Source organism: Pelmatolapia mariae, linkage group LG7 (genome assembly GCF_036321145.2).
Source record: "Pelmatolapia mariae isolate MD_Pm_ZW linkage group LG7, Pm_UMD_F_2, whole genome shotgun sequence".
Lineage (NCBI taxonomy): Eukaryota > Metazoa > Chordata > Actinopteri > Cichliformes > Cichlidae > Pelmatolapia > Pelmatolapia mariae.
This window is the reverse complement of record NC_086233.1, coordinates 48,849,704-48,863,369: the sequence shown is the minus strand read 5'-3', so window position 1 is coordinate 48,863,369 and position 13,666 is coordinate 48,849,704. Positions and strand designations below refer to the sequence as shown.

Genomic DNA, 13,666 nt, shown 5'->3' with positions numbered 1-13,666 from the left:
AAAAACATTCCCTTTTGGGGGTTGTCTTGGTGCCTTTCAAGTGCACTTGTTGTCACTTTCAGTTCATCCAAAATGCTGCTGCAAGAATACTGACAGGGACTAAAAAAAGAGAACCCATATCTCTCCCATATTGGTTTCTCTCCCCGTTAAATCAAGGATGTAATTTAAAATCCTTCTCCTTACGTACAAGGTCTTGAATAATCAGGCTCCATCTTATCTTTAAGACCTCATAATTAGGGCTGCCACAAACGATTATTTTGATAGTCGACTAGTCACCGATTATTTTTGCGATTAGTCGACTAATCAGATCTTGCATCCATTGGACGTAAAACGTACAGCTTATTGCACCAGCATGCATCTGCTCTTATATAACTATCATTAGCTTACAGCTTTAAGTGTTTAAAGTATGTGCTAACTAAAAATAAAGACAAGATGATAGTTTATTAAATTTTAATGAAATTTGCAGATTGTTTTGGTGAAGTTTAATAAACTCCTTGCTATCTAAAATATAACGGGACACCGGAGTATATTCTCGAGCATCTCACACTTCTGATAACCAGTTGTCTGCTTGACATTTATTCAGCTGTGTAAAAACTATAACTTTAATCTCAGGCAAACCGATTTACTCAGGAACAAATAAAATACTAAAAAAAAAAGCCAAACAATAACATTTTTAAGTTATCTAAGTGACTTATGTATGTTTAACCTGAGTAGCGAAAGACGGCGGTGGGTTTGAAAACCATTTGCCGGGAGTCCGGTGTTCTCACGGGCTCTAGTGAGCCTTTCCCCCGGCTAGCTATCGAGCTAGTGGTTAACAGACGTCTCCGAAAACGTCGGAGCGCTTTTGAAAATATGTGGTGTCTTGATAAACTGAGCAGATATTTGAGGTTTACACAGTTACATTCTCGCCTGAAAATATGTTAAACGTTTATTTTGTAACCCAGAAAGAATAATAAGAGTAATATTAAAACTAACTAGCTGCCGCCATTGTTGGAAACTGAGCTGGGCTGCGCTATGAATTCTGGGACAGAGCTACTTCTTCTTCTTCGGGGTTTAACGGCAGCTGGCATCCTTGTACATGCAGTGCTGCCATCTTCTGTTTCAGTCCGTTATTACACTCTTAAATCCTACTACTTTGCGTCTTTTGTGATCTTACAAAGCTTCAAACAACGCGTCGACTATTAAATCAGTCGTCGACGATTTTGATAGTCGACGTAATCGTGACTAGTCGACTAATCGTGACAGCCCTACTCATAATACCATACCACTACAATAGAGGACTTCACTCTCAGACTGCTGCCTTACTTGTGGTTCCTTGGGTATTTAAAAGTAGAATGGGAGGCAGTGCCTTCAGCTACCAGGTCCCTCTTCTGTGGAACCAGTTTGGATTTGGGAGACAGACACCAGCTGTACTTTTAAGATTAGGCTTAAAACTTTCCTTTTTGACAAAGCATATAGTTAGGGCTGGATCTGGTGATCATGCATCCTCTCTTAGTTAAACTGCAATAGGCCTAGGCTGCTTGGGTTTCCCATGATCCCTTGAGTGTTTCTTCTTCACCTTCACCTTTTTCACTTACTGTGTGTTTCTACACCACTATGCATCCAGTCATGAGATATTATTAATCTCTCACTCGATTCTACAGTAAATAAACCTCCCCTCAACCCCAACCGGTCGTGGCAGATGTCTGCCACTTCCTGAACCCAGTACTACTGGAGGTTTCTTCCTGTTTAAAGGGAGTTTTTCCTTCCCACTATTGCCAAGTGCTTGCTCATCAGGGGTCATTTGATTGTTGAAATTTGTATTATTGTAGGGTCTTTCCTGGAGCTTGACTGACTTTTTGTTAATGTAGTTAACATTGTAGTTGTTGAGCAATGTCCTTAACTGAAAAAAAATAAAATAAATGAAAGCTTTTTGTTCTTACAAAACCAACTAAAATAAATGAAAACAATAGAGTAATGTCCTTAGTTTTAGACTTTGTCAGTGTGGTCAAATATGTCAACACAACTAGCCTGTTTACTGAGATGTGGTATGTCTACATCACTGTGAGTCAGCTGCCTTCAAAATCTTATATGCTTGTGTTGTAATATCTAATCTGAACTTCATAAGTCCTGCCCTTGATAAACACCCTCTTTATTGTGATCTTTAAAAAGACTGAAACTAACAGTGAAACTAATGAAAACTAGACTGAAGCTGACCATTTTTACACTATAAAAACAAACAAGCTAATGCACTGAAAACAAAAACTTAAAATAAGATTACAAGTCCAAACATTTCGGATTTATTTTAACATTTTCATGTTACATTAAAATAAATATTACTTGAGCTTTTTTTGTGTTTCTTGTCTATTTTGGTGCTCCACAGATATACTGAATATCTCAGATACCATTATGGAAACTGCATCAAAATGCCTCTATTAATAACACAGCGGGATGTGTTGACTGAAGAACTAAGTACATATGATGACCTCTGACTGTGGAGCGGTGATGTTCTGGGTCAGCTTGTTTTTCAGCTTGTTCACCTCTGCCTCTCTGTGTGCTGTTTATCTGCTGGCTCAGATTAGGCCTGCTGAAGAGACAGCAGTCAGGTTGAAGTTTTGAAGCTGTGACCAATCCATTTCTCCTTGGATGGAGCGTCCATGACTGAATTGTTTGTTGCTGCACTGAAGTCTGTATATCTCTTGGGGTTTATGTCTGTTCACAGCTCCTGTCTTATATTAAGTTTTCTGTTTTTGGGGGGGTTCTTTTGCTTTTCAGTTCCAGTGTACTTGCTTTATCTTATACATGTTATACATAATTCAGTAAATGCACAACAGAGGAAACAAATAGGCCTTCAAAATTAGTCTCTACAGCAGATTCAGTAACTTTATATGCTGGGGGTTTTTTAGGCACTGAAACTGCAGGCAAGAGACCGAGTATGTGCTTTCTACAATGTTTGTTTAGTCATCTGCTGTTTGCGTTCCTTCAGCCTGAAGCTGATAATATTTGACAATCCACAGCATACGATGAGTGTTCTTATTTTTGTTGCCAGAGAGCTCATCTTGTTTAAAAAAAGAAAAAAAAAAAGAAGAAAAAGGAAAAAAGAGCTTAGAAAATGTGATTCTAATAAACAAATATACATGTAATTTTAAGGTGCCACTCATATTTTAGTAAATATTGTCCATGATTACTGACTCTTTTAGGTGTAAACAAACACTGTTTACTCCTCAAGTCTGCCTCCTTCTAATTTTCAACATGGAAAGCTTCTGAAGTTTTAACCTCACATGAACTTCTGTCATCTCTCTTTCTTTCTTGCTGTCTCTTGGGTATCTTGGTATGTCACTCTTGCGGCTGACCCACTTGCATTGGTCAGCTTTTCTATAATCAGCTGCACCAAAGTGAGAGCGGCACTGCCGCGCCATTTCTCTGCTCACGCTAGCTGCTATCCTTGCTTGGGGACCAGAGGAAGTAGAGCTGAACAGATCCTGTATGGCGTTTCATTACATTGTCGGTTAAAGGCTGCCGTTCTTTAAATCTTTCTGTTGCTCTAGAATGAAAGTTGTTTTCCTTCAGCTGCAATTTAAGTTGTGCTTTGTCCTTTAACTGCAGTCTTTGCCTGTTAAATTTCTGGATGATGGACAGACCAATAATCTCCGTCAGGGGTGGTATTTTTTTTGTTTGTTGCTTTGGCTGATTAAATTGGATTTTTACCCATATATTGAGGCCACACACTCTCCTCTCTGTCACTCATTGTCTGTCAGACACACGCACACACACACAGTGCAAAGAAACTTTCCATGACATTATTGGTTTTATCAGAAGTAGGCCAAAGCAGGAGCCTGGCCCCCTGGCAGCCTTACTGAGCATGCTCAGCACTGCTGAGGGCGACGTAGTGGATCGAAACCTTGTTTTAGACATTTCCCTCTCTTTCTGTCTGTCACAGCACAGGCTTGTTGATTCAGACAAAGAAGGAGACAACACATGAATTAAAAATGATATGCCAATGCTTTATTCGAGGGTTTTGGCTATGGTAAGCTTTACTGTCACTGGCATTTCTACTGAGTGTTTTGAGTATTTTTGGCCTTGAAGTCTTTAAATTAGTTATTAGTTCTCCAGTTTCAAATGTGAAGATAATCTATTACTAACTCAAAAGGCAAAGTAATCAGCAAATGATCATATTAGGGATGCTGAAATGATGTAATATTTGGGCTTTGAAATGCCTAATTAATTAAATATCTATAGTCTTTAATTATCTAGTGGTTGTAGCTCTGTTTTATTTATAGATAAGGCAGAATTAAAGACATAGTTGGATAGGTTGTATTCAGTGAAACCAAAGCAGAATAACATCTCAAAGAGCCTGAGCGACCCATGCAGATAACACGAAGTCTATCAGAATCTATTCTAAGGTTTTCTCTAAACAAGTCAAAAGACACATTTTACCATTTCAGTCTTTTGTTCCTGTTTATATAGCTTCAGACAGTTAGCTTAGTCTTCAGTGAGTGTCATACAAGTTTTATTGGGGGGGTATTTCAGCTGGTGTTGTAGTCCCGGAACTGTGGTGTTTCATTCAGATCTTTTGTTGTGAACAATGAAGAAGCACTTATGAGAGAAAAATTGGCCTTTGGAGTCAGTAGATTGTCCCTCAGGCTGCAATAAATGAACGTTGTGTAGAAATCAGAGAAAATAAAGCAATGGATCTTTGAAAAGGAGATCACATTCATGTTTTTTATACACATATAAATCTTAAATAAAACTGATAACGTAGTACATGCAGACATATATTGCCTCAAGCTTGATGCAGCAGAGCTGATTGCATTCACAGCGTAAAATTTGACTCTGCTCACTTGCTGTAGTGTTTGGTGGGCATTCGTGTGGCAAAGCTGATCCGGCATCCGTTCTCTGTGATCAATCTGTAACTAAAATAATAATCTCAGGAAGGAAATAAGCTGATAGAGTATTATTCATGAGTATTATTCATGCTGCACTGTGGCTCTCCATTGTTGTATAATCATCAGTTTTGTGGTTGGTTACAGAGGCTCCTTGTGTATGTGGAAGAGGTTGTCGTTACTGGCTCTAACAAATCAGTTTCTCAGCTTGCATTATCTTCTCCTGACAGGCTTATTATGCTCAAAGACAAGAGTTAATGTGTTCATTAGGCTCGCAGTGATGAACTGTGTGCAACTTGTGTGTCGATTTAGGAAACTCAGCAAGAGTAAGACCTGACTTCTGATGCTTAATATTATACTGTAATACCAGCATTTGCTCACAGAAAGTGTGCCCACTATTTCTTATTATGTATAGCCTGTTTGTGCTCTAGTGTCTGGTAGGCAATTTGACCATTTTTTCATCTGATTACTTGATATTTATGTAATTTATGTAATCGAAATCCTCTATTTTTGTTATGCTCTGAAACTCCATTATTAAACCATTTAAGAACTGTGAATGGGGAAACACAACCGTAGTGTTTTCAACCACTGTGGTTTGATTTGTGACTCTTAAACTGATGTTATTTTACCCACTATCACAATTGCGGCCTGTAGGCAATATTGTGTGTAGACTTGGTTGTACAGCCATATTTTATTACATAAACAAGCCTCTGCTGAGGCGATTCAGTCTACCTGAGTGCGCTTCAGTTGGATGGATAAAATTCCAGGATGCAAACTTTCATCTTTTACGTGAAATAGTTCGCACCATTTCTTCATTTTCTTCTTCTTAAACATCTTTACAAGTCCCAAACTTTCAGATTACCTTCAAATTACATGAAACTGGGACATTTCTGTGTGATCTCAGGCAAAGTAATATAAAGTAGGATTTAAAGATCTAAGTACCAAATAAGAGGTAGTGCTATGTATTACTTTTTATTAAAGGCACAAACGTCCTCTTTGTATTAATTATGCAGAACCAGTAAGTATATTTTTCTGGAAAAAATATTGACTGTATATTGCTAAATCTAAGCAACTTATTTTCTAGGGGTACATACAGTATAATACACTTGGCTCATCATTCTGCACAACTGAAGCCCAGTGGATTGATGCTCTGCTTACCTAAAGGTTTTAAAGTTTACTTTGAGCGTTGAACTATAAATTATTCATGTCCAAATAATTACCTCTGTGTTTGGTTGCCTCGCTGGTGTAAACAAAAGTCGACAGGCTGATGCTGACAGTTGTTTGATGATGGATGTAAAGCATCAGTACATATTTCTTTAACGATAGGCATTGGCAGCACCTGCACTTTTTGCTGGTACTCTACATTTAGTGGGGGAATAAAAAGAAAAAAAAAAGTCAAGCCTGGTCAGCATGTAGACGCAATTGCAACAAGGGCTGGGTGAGGCCTCTTTGCAAGAGTGCATCACTGTTGGTATTTTGACTAGTAAACTTTGGAATGTGTGACTGTCAGTACTGCTAATGCTCACAATAAGCCTGAGCAGTGAAGTGAGTCAGTCCAACCCCCTCTGTTCACATGCTTACCTGTGATGTCACTCACTACGCCCACATTGTGGTTAAGAAATACTGCAGGTTCACTGCCCTGCTGACATAAATTTCATTCCATCCCTTGGTTGTTGTGACTTTAGCATCTTGGTCCATGAACATGAACATTAACATAACCTGTTCCTCCGATTACAATATGTGCTGCAGATTGAACACGTCATTGGGACAGGGATTTCTAGCCAGCTTTTACAGTCAGTAGGATTCTACACTGCCATTCACTTCTCCCAAACTTCCTGCCAGACTGTGAGTTTGACTTGTTATTGACTGAGTTACTTGTTTGCCTCTGTAAAATTAGCCATGTTCTTTTTGTTGTTTTTGTGTGTGTGTGTGTGTTGATTTAAACTAATCTTTATTTCATTGTATCTGCTAACAAAGAAAACCATTGTGGTTCAAAATGCTAAGTGCAAGATCTTTACATAAGTTCAATACACCAAAAACAAATTATGTAAAAACATCGTACAAGTTGACTGTTTTCATTCAGTGAAAACACAATGACTGCTGTCAGTTTGGTTCCTCAGAAATGCTTTCTTGTTTGCATCAGATGTAAATGCTTTCGTTGTTGTAACTAGAGCTGGGCGATATGACCCAAAATTCATATCTCGATATTTTTTAGCTGGATGGCGATATACGATATATATCTCGATATTTTTTTAAGCCATAAGGTAAGAACAAAAAGAGAGTTTAGTCAAAGCTGTGTCCCAGATGTCACACAGGCACTTTTATTAACATACAGCGTAGATGTACATGAAGAAATTACTCAAAAATAAATTATCAGCATTTATTAAATAATAATGCTCCATAAATAAAAGAAACAATGTTGATTTTGTGCATAACAAAAAGCTTACAATTGTGCAGTCAAAATGTAAACTAAAAGACGCTGAGCATAATAACAAAGAGACAGATTTCACAGCTCCTCTATTCCCAACTTCTACTGCGTTACTGACAGCCTTGAGTTTGAAATCCTCTTTGTAACCATGTCTCTGAACAGGTGCCATTTATGGTTCTTATACACACACAATACGGTAATATTACGTTGAAGCACAGCACGTATCACTCCGCGAGGCTCCACTACGGTAGCCGTAATGCTCCGACAATCCATCAAGCGGTGTGGCTCCGTAGCTTACCAAAGTCGTACTAAAACATTTTTTGACAGATTGCTGAGCGCCCTGTACCACATAAAACGGTTCGCGGTCAGTAAGCACAACCAGAATTCATACATAAGGTGCACTGTCGATTTTTGAGAAAATGAAAGGATTTGCATGTCGTTAGCGCGGTTAGCTCGTTAGCGCGGTTAGCTCGCTAACACGTTGACGCCGTCCAGCCCCACGCACGGGGCGATCCGCGGTAACTCGTTAACGGAGATTTGCCGTGTTCATCTTGTCGTTGCCTGCAGGTGAAGCTATGGGGGAGGGGGAGTTGTGTTCAGTGAAGGAGAGGCAAGGCCCAGTAACGCAGCGTAGAGACAAAAATGGACGAAAGAGAGGCAAACTTGCGGCTAGTATAATTATAATGTAACATATACTATATCGATATAAACGATATTGTCACATCTTATATCTCGTATGAAAATATATCGATATTTTTAAAAAAAACTCGATATATCGCCCAGCTCTAGTTGTAACCCAGGCAGATTATAAGACCCTATGTTGTTGAGGGATTTCTCAGTTCCTGTCAACCATGTCTCCTACACAAAGATAGAAACAGCTCTGGTAGTCTCGCTCTCTTTTGCTGCTCTTCTGGTATTGTATTGGATAGCATCAGTGGTGGCTGGTATCTCCTCGGGCAGCATACCATGCCTTATCGCAAATTAGCAAGAAGTCCTTTGAATGCACTGAAAGATGCATAGTTTTTCATTCCAGATTGCACTTCCCAAATTCAAGTCCTTTGACTCGGATCCCTTGGTTTAATCAGTGCTAATCAGTCAAGTTCAGTGTTCACCGATTCCTTTATTGAATAAAAAAAAATGTAATTCACTGATGTTATTAGAGTAACTTTGTCTTGGTCTTGTGTGTCTGGATGCGCTCACTCAGGCACACAGGAGTCAAATGTTTTTCAGCTCCATCTGACACACTCAGCTAATTACTGGAGCGGGAGACACCCCCATTCTCACACACTGACACACCAAGAGGGTGGCCATATCAGCCCGTCTTCTCACCGGCTCCCTGGGGACAAGCTGGGAATTGAACTGTTTATGCATGCAGTATTTTATTCGCTGTCACACAGTAGGAACAGAGGCCCCCGCAGAGTGCTGGAAAACGTGCCGCTCTGATTCTGTGTGGCTTCTTCACAGTAGAACCTCAGGCTACTGCTAGTTGCAGTCATTGTACGTGCAGCATTTCAGAACACCGGCAGGTAATAATCTGCACCTTGGCGACAAAGGAGAGAGCTTGGGAGTGTAGGTGGAAGAGGAAAGAGCCAAAGACGAGAGCGAGTGGGCAGGTAGCAGAGGCTCCTTTGAGAGTGGATAAACAGTGTGAACACTTAGCGATTTCCTCTCCCTTCCTGTCTCTCACTGACTCTGAGTGGGCAGTTAATGAGTCTGAAAGCTTCTCCCTGAGATCTGTCATCCGAGAACGAGATGAAACTTCTAGTTCCAGCTACACCTGAAGAGAAGCACTCTGTTGCCCACTAATAATCAGTCCAATGTATAGAAGTTTTTTAAATTTCTTTTTACTTTTTAGCTTCTTTGTTAGGTTACTATGTGGCTCCAAAGGTCCTGTAATGCACATTAACCACATGTTATTAGACTAAGTAGTATTATTATGCTTTTAGAACAGAATAAAGCACAGTCAGCTCCTAATGGTACCCAAAATTTACTTTAAAGTTACACTGTGTAAAATCTCACCACTAGATGTCAGTACATTGCAGATTGTTGTCAAATGAATTCTGTTTTCTTAACCCTTCCAATTCAAGTGCATAATCCTAGCTAGAATGGCCGCTGTAGGACAAACAACTCTGGCCACTGTTCATCTGTGGTGAGTGTGGGCAGTCAGTCCACTGTTTACCTCAGCTGTCAATATGCCAAATGTTAACATCTACTACTCTGGAGGAGACTACACGTCAGTGAGACTTTTCTGTTTTTAAGAAGTTAAGTTTTTTGCTGCTGTTAGCGTCTGTTAGCTGCTGTTAGCCAGGATTACTGAAACTTCTTTGAAGTGGATTTAAAATTGTTGGACCGTAAACTCTCATATAACGTGACAATGCAATCAAGCTGTGACACCTGACCAAGCCTGGTTCTGCTGGATGTTTCTTCCTGTTAAGAAGGGGTTTTTACTCCCTGTTGTTGCCAAATGCTTGCTCAAAGTGGTGGGTTGATTTTTGGGGCTTTTTCTCTGTAGCATCTTCACCTTACAATATAAACTTCCACGAGGCAACTGTTGTTATGATTTGGCACTACATAAATAAAATGGAATTGAACTGACATTCTTTTTTTTCTATTATCCAATCCAAGTTAAGCAACCTCAAAAAATACTTACTATACTCTTAACATAGCATGTCATGCACACTATGAAACCTTTAACTTTTTTAAATAATAAAGGTCCAGAGGGGTTCTCTCTTCATTATAAGTCAAAAACAGAAAACCATTAACACATAACTCATCACCTGCCTGATACAGTGCAATTCCAAAGGATCCTTTTTAAAGTTGGTGTATTACAGGTTTGTTGTTCAAGTTGCATTATGTTGCACAGATGTTGCTATTGTTCACAGCCTCTGTATCTGCTTCCACAGAAGGTGCATTGTTTCTTTAAAGGCTTTCAGCTTGGACAGCCAGACAGGAGGGGTGAAGTTAAATAATTCTGCTGTGATAACATCAACAGATCTGAGCTTGCCCCACTGTGTTATCCTTTCGCTCATAAAGCTTAATGGTGCACTGCCATAAAATTAAGTGTAGCTGAGTTTTGGTTTGGGATGAAACAGACTCTGTATGACCTTGGTTTGGCTATACCCCCACTTAAACTAATTCTTGGAACAGTTTTTAAGACTCTCACTCCCACTGAAACTACTCTGAGGTTTTTCTGCTGTGAGGTTTACCTTTGGCATGCTTCCTAATTTTGAAAAAATGGAAATTACAACAAATAGCATGCAGTTGCAATTGTAACAAAAGATTAGTGGCTGGGTTGATTGGGACTGGTTTCATTTTTTTAAGCCGCCAGGCACACAAATCGGAGCTACTGAAGTTGTGACATGTATGATTTTGAAAACATCCTGCAGATCTGTGCCTTGGGGTAATTGAGACAGACTTGGTGGTTGCAAGGGCTACATTTTCTTTTTATTCTCATAGATGCCCTTAAATGGAATTAAGCATGATTCATACAGCTCACAGTACACATCTCAGCAAAGCAGACTGGTGCACAGCTAATGCAATAGCTAGTATTATTCCAAGCACATAAGCTGTTTTTATTTGTTTTCATAGCTCTAGATAGACTATAGACTAAATCGATTCTGAAGTCTTCTCTGTTTCCTACAGTAAGAGTAACTTTTGTTCAGTGTTTTGGCTCAGAGTGCAACATGATTATCTCAGTTTCTCTCTCCCACTACAGCATAGGATTCAACACAAGACTATAAATCAAGCTTTACAACGAGTGAGCAGATAGAAACATTTTTTTTTCCAAGGGAGTGCTTTGATAAAACTTGTTAAACAGAGCTTGGTTCTTGTGAGAATCAAATGTGTGGATGCGCTGTTGTCTGTAACCACCCTGTCACACTTTTATGTAACAAAGTGAAGACCTTGACAGTGGAAAGACTTTTGTGTAGATTAATAGACTGCTGTTTGCTGTTTGATTTGGGCACTGAAAGCAAACACTGATGTAGTCATCCTGGATAAAACCACCATGTTCACCACACAGCACATACGCAGATGGCTGAACAGCTTGCTTTGACTTTCCCCTCTGACACTTTTTTTTTTGTGGGCGTTGGAGCACAAGATCTTCATTCGCCATGGATTCATCTTCCTGGGATTGGGTCACTAAATATCTTATCATATATCTGCCAAATACTCATTATTCCCATCTCCCTCTGCTTTCTCTTGGGGTATGGTGTCTGTTCTGTGCCCCAGGTGGTGGCCATATCCCCTAGCTCTGAGCGCCAACATGGAGGCTCTCCCTGGAGGACCAAGGATGGCTGAAGGAGTGAATACACCCCCTTTACTGCTCTCTTTGTAATGGAAGCTCGATGCATTATTTATGTAGCTGGTCAAGGTAGTTCACGTATTACAGATGGCGTTATAATGTGTAATGCCGCTTTACTGCATTTTCTTCCTATAAAAAATACATTCAGTATTTGAAGGCATTTTTTCTTAATCTGTCTCTTTGAGAGATACAGTATACTCCTTAAGGAGTGTTGAAGTATTATTAAACAGAGGCAAAAGGGAGAGAAAAGCAGCCGCTAAGAGTGCATTGACTGTCCCTGGGTGTCTTCCTGCACCATTCACTGCACCCAGCAGGTTGATGAGTGGAAGAGCTGTTTGGCTTCTTGGTAGAGGCTGGGGTCATTGTCCGTGCTTTCATGTCCTCAATAGCTGCGGGCTCCCTGCTGAATCTACTTGATATTCACTTCTTTCTCTTGCTCTGTCCTATTGAAACTAACAAGCCTCAACCAGAGATAGTACAGCTCCAGTAACTGGGATGCAAAGGAATCAAAAACCAGAGCTAAGAAAAACTAGTTAAATGTTTTAAGCGCACTTACACAATGGCTTCAATGTTTTCCACATGTTCACAGCAACTTTTATCGCTGTGATCCAAAGAATATTTTCAGGATGAGGCTGAGTTCACTTTCAACACGGCCCTTTGTCAGGACTTGTTGAAGAATGAGCTGAAGGAGGCGCACCTACCCACATTCATATTTAAGGCAGTAAATGCCAGAAATAACACAGCTCGGCTCACCCAGGAGCTACAGTGCTCAGACTCATTGATATTCACATTATTGACCTGCCTGGATACATTCCTAAATAAACATCGGAGGGATGGTGTATGTTTCCATCTCAGATGTGGTTCAGTTATAAATGTGTCCAGCTGTTACTGGGCTCCCCGTATTTTTCCATGCAGTTATATTACCCCCCAGCCCATCCCATCCCATCCCATCTCATATGAGCGGAGGAGTTTGGGAAATTTGCAAACTGCGTTTCAAGAATAAATCTTGCGTGGCTACTGTGGAGAAAAGTCCATCAGTCTTCCGTTTGTTTTTTAATTTCGCCTTTACCACACGGGAGCCCTTCAAGTCTTTCAGCCTGCGTGAGTCAGACTGTGCCAGCGTGGTATTGGCGGGTTTGTACCGCTGTGCTTTTCTATATATTAAAAAAAAAAAAAGCACGCCACCGGCTACCTTCCTTTCTTTAAACCCGGACCGTGACATCATCGCCTCTCGTGTTTCACTGTGTCCCTACTACAGGGCGCACGCGGCAGTCAGCAGTCCACACTGAGCCGTGTGTGAGAGCAGAGCAGCCGCGGACGGGGAAAGCGCACTCCACGACGCACGCTTGTTCTTCACTGACAAACTGTTCACGTCGTTTTTTTGCGACGTTCACATCTGGATAAGACGGTGTTTGTTGATGTTGTTTTTCTTTTTTTCTTTTTTTTACCTGCTCGTTTTCTCGCCTGCTTGACTTCACCGCGATTTGAAGCCGCCTGGACATTCATGGAAGCGTTTCTTTGTAAGTAAAAAAGACAAGCAGACCTCAGGCAGTACTGCGTGCCACATGCACTGAACGGGATTTACTGTGAAGTAAGGCGGTAGTGATTTGGGATATTCGGGATGTGAAATGTATTGACGCTGATGGCTGATGCTAGCAAAAGGCTATTGAGATGCAGCCCCCGTGATTGCCTGTACTGTATTGCAGCTCTAATCAGCTCCGAGCAGGCTCCCAGTCAGCGTTTTGTTCTTTACATGGCTTTATGCTGGACACTATCATTCTCCATAATACCGCATTTTATCTTAGTTGGGGTTCTTGTTTGTGTAATGGCACACATGCTGTGGTGCTTATGTGACCCCTTATGTGGTATCTTTGATCTATTTCGAGTGTTTTTGTTAAAGACATGTAATAGATCATCCTTATGGTTAAGTGCAATGGTTCAAGCTTGGTGTGAGAAACGCTTCTTTCCTACTCTACTTTGGATCAAAGCAGTTGAATTCAAATATGTTATTCTTTTTTAAAATGTTTTACTGGTGGTCAAATGTGATAACAGGAGTTTTGATGGAGACAGCAG

The 13,666-nt window shown here is 40.3% G+C and overlaps 1 protein-coding gene across 12 annotated transcripts in view; it reads left to right on the top strand.

Annotated features, from left to right (window-relative positions):
* Positions 1 to 13,666, top strand: part of LOC134631261 (pleckstrin homology domain-containing family A member 5-like) — a 90,773-nt gene that overhangs the window by 26,679 nt on the left and 50,428 nt on the right. For 2 of the 12 annotated variants that reach the window (XM_063479434.1, XM_063479433.1), the window contains exon 1: positions 12,860 to 13,113. The exons of the other annotated variants lie outside the window; for them this stretch is intronic. The gene's annotated coding sequence lies outside the window, so the exon portion shown is untranslated. Of the gene's footprint in view, positions 1 to 12,859; positions 13,114 to 13,666 lie in introns of those variants that run through there. 12 annotated transcript variants of the gene reach the window in all.